This window comes from Colobus angolensis, unplaced genomic scaffold (assembly GCF_000951035.1).
Source record: "Colobus angolensis palliatus isolate OR3802 unplaced genomic scaffold, Cang.pa_1.0 Scaffold35, whole genome shotgun sequence".
Taxonomy (NCBI): Eukaryota; Metazoa; Chordata; class Mammalia; order Primates; family Cercopithecidae; genus Colobus; species Colobus angolensis.
This window is the reverse complement of record NW_012116821.1, coordinates 3,764,529-3,768,258: the sequence shown is the minus strand read 5'-3', so window position 1 is coordinate 3,768,258 and position 3,730 is coordinate 3,764,529.

The window sequence follows — 3,730 nt, the reverse complement described above, 5'->3', positions numbered from 1 at the left end:
AGTGGTACAATCTTGGCTCACTGCAGCCTCAACCTCCCAGGCTCAAGTGACCCTCCCAGCTCAGCCTCCCAAGTAGCTAGGACCACAAGCGCACACCACCACACCAGGCTAATTTTTAAAATTTTTTGTGGAGACAAGGTCTCAACTGTATTGCTCCTAGGCTCAAGCCAGTCTTCCTGCCTTGACCTCCCGAAGGGCTGGGATTACAGGCATGAGCCTCCCAGCCCTTTGAGAGGCCTGCATTTTATGCTTCTCTAAAAACCTTTCTAATTGTGAAATGAAAAATGTTGCTGCTTATTTAGAAATCGGTGACATTTGGGAGCCATTAGGAGGGAGATCTGGTAATGGGGACCCTTCCACTGTCCTTTGAAATCCCACAGGTCCAATTAGTCCCATTTTATTGTGTTTAAATACTTTTAAACAGTAGATTTTGGCAACACACTTGAAGAAATTAAAATCACATAATAATTGCAAAATGATAATCGCTAGAAGAAACAGCGTCTCCCATGTGGCATTCATGATCGTGACTCTTGTCAGCTGGCTGGCCTGTAACTCTAGAGTCAAGTTTGGGAAAAGCTTCTTACTACCCTGACCAAACTCCCAAAAGTTCTGAGATACGTGACCTTTCTTTGAAAGTTACTCTTGAAATAACTTTCCCGGCCAGGCACAGTGGCTCACACCTGTAATCCCAGCACTTTGGGAGTTCAAGGCAGGCAGATCACAAGGTCAGGAGATCAAGACCATCCGTAAACCGTGTCTTCACTAAAAATACAAAAAATTAGCCAGGCGTGATGCTGGGCGCCTATACTCCCAGCTACTCAAGAGGCTGAGGCAGGAGAATGGCGTGAACCCAGGAGGTGGAGCTTGCAGTGAGCCTAGATCGCGCCACTGCAGTCCAGCCTGGGCAACAGAGCGAGACTCCGTCTCTAAATAAATAAATAAATAAATAAATAAAACTTTCCTTTACATCTGCCTTGGGTCACACAGTGGGCTCAGAGCCCAGCTGAATCTGATAGGCATTCTGGTAACAGTATATCTTGACCACTCATTAAAACGTGGCTGTGCTCCTGGTGGTGGTTAAGCACCACTGTCCTACCCTAAGGCTGGGCCTGAAGGCACAAGGGATCCGCAGTCACAGCCAGCCGGGCACCTGGGTTGGCCTCTGTTCCCTTCCCTTCTCTCCACACTTCTTTGCACCCCTCCCTGGTCATGATGTTCCTCTAAGACATCCAGACAATGAAGCTCCGGCAGCTCTTCTCACAGGCCTCTTCTCTGCCACCCTGTCACCAAGCAGCCTGCTGGGCGACTCCCCTCCCTCCTGGCTGCAATATAACTCAGAGCCCAAAGTTTCCACTGTCTCAAGCCCTTCAGCCACCAAGACACTCAGGAAGGGAATAGGGAAACTGGATCCTGGACATAAGGAGATGGCAGAGGAGTCAGAGTTTTTGAAGAATAAGACGCAAACCCTTCCCCTTTCAAGGTGTCCTGAAGGTGAAAAATGCCAGCACTAGCTGAGGCTTCATCACTGGAAACCAGCATCTGGCACCAGGGGAAACGCTGTAGCCCTGCCGTGCTCTGCTCAGCCATGCCTCATGCAGACTGTCCTGCAGTTCTGGAGGCCACCACAGCCACACGTTAAGAAAGACTGATGAGTTGCAGCACATCCTTTTGAAGGATGGCCAGGATGGTAAGGACTCTAGAAGCTGTCTTACAACATTATACAGTTTTATAAACATCTGATGAAGAAAATAAGAATGTTTAACCTGGGAAGAAACACGCTTACAAGCCCCTGCTGGTGAACTTTATCCCATTGAGAGCAATTGTATGGGAGGGTTGTTCCTTTTTTTTTTTTTCAGGCAGAGTCTCGCTCTGTTGCCAGGCTTGAGTTAAGTGGCGCGATCTCGGCTCACTGCAACCTCCGCCTCCAAGGTTCTAGTGATTCTCCTGCCTCAGCCTCCTGAGTAGCTAGGACTACAGGCACACACCTCCATGGCCAACTAATTTTTTTATTTTTTGTACAGATGAGATATCAGTCTGTAGCCAAGGCTGCTCTTGAACTCTTGGCCTCAAGCAATCTTCCCACCTTGCCCTTGCAAAGTCCTGGGATTATGGGGATAAGGGGCCACACTCGGCCCCCGGTTACATTTTGTTTTTCCTCAGCAAGTTCATCAATGTAAATTTCTCAAGCCAGGAGGGCTATATAGGAAGAGAAAAACAAACAAACAAAACAACAGCAAAAACAAAAAAACGGGAATTTTAAAGTTAAATTTATTTCTTTCTTTCTTTTTAATAGATGGGGGTCTCGATATGTTGCCCAGGCTGTTCTCAAACTTCGGGCTCAAGCGATGTTTCTGCCTCCGTTTCCTAAAGTGTTTGGATTACAGGTGTGAGCCACTGTGCTAGGCCCTAAAGTTAAATTTCTATCTCTATGCCATACTTTCCTTTTTTTCCCCTTCTTCCTCCCCCACCCTTTTCTTCCCTTGACTGTGAATCCAAGATATACTTGTACTTGATAACCAGTAAAAAGTCACTAACAGGACCATTGTTCAAGCATTTATTTTGGAGGAGTCTACCATAAATTTTCTGAGAATATAAGGATAGCAAATACTGTTGGTTGTACACGTAGCCATTCTCCTGACTTACTTGCTAATGAACCCTAGTTTATTAAGATATCCATGTGTGTCCATATCATAGTCCACTCCAGGAAGCCTGGCCACAACCCCACATCCTGACTGGGCTGTGCTAGTGGTTCCCACCATGTGGTCCCTGGCCCAGCAGCAGAAGCAGTAATAGGGATTGCTAAAAATGCACATTTTCAGGCTCCATGCCAAATTTCCTGAATCAGAGCCCTGCTGTTGGGGGCCTGTCTGTGGTTTAACACACTCCTCAGGTGATTCTGATGCACACCAAGTTTGAGAGTCATTGCTATAAGCAAATCGTGCCAATACTATTCTCTTTCCTTAGAAACAGGCAAATTGATCCAGTTCTGGTCAGTTACACATGGGGGCTACTGTACAGGGGAAGCCTTTCAGAAACCGTTTCTTAGCCTTTATTCTTTACTATGTATTTATTTTTTTCAGACGGAGTCTCGCTTTGTCACCCAGGTGGAGTGCAGTGGTGTGATCTCAGCTCACCGCAACCTCTGCCTCCCAAGTTCAAGCGATTCTCCTGCCTCAGCCTCCCAGGAGCTGGGATTACAGGCACGTGCAACCACATCTGGCTAATTTTGTATTTTAGTAGAGACTAGAAATGGGGTATCACCATGTTGGCCAGGCTGGTCTCAAACTCCTGACCTCAAGTGATCCACCCACCTCGGCCTCCCGAACAGGCGTAGCGCCTGAGCCTAGCCCGTTTCTTAGCTTTTGAAAGAGGCATAAGGGTCAAACTGTTTTCATAATAATACTAAGATGTCATTTCCACTCTCACCTCTTGCAAGTGTACGCTGGACTCTTCCAGAGGCTATGTAATGATGTGCGATGTACGACAGATTGCATGAGAAGCAGATAGGAGAAACCATATGTCCTCAGCGGAGCTGACATCAAAAACATGTAAAAGTGTAAAACAGTGGCAACTTCTCACTAAATTTTGTTTTGAAAATATAGTTATTTTTGTCATAAAAACGTGTGATGTAATAGATTTATTATTTTTTAAATAAACAAATCAATATTTTAAAATTTTCAGTTTATCCATTTATAAAATGATAAATATTGATAAACATTATATATATTAC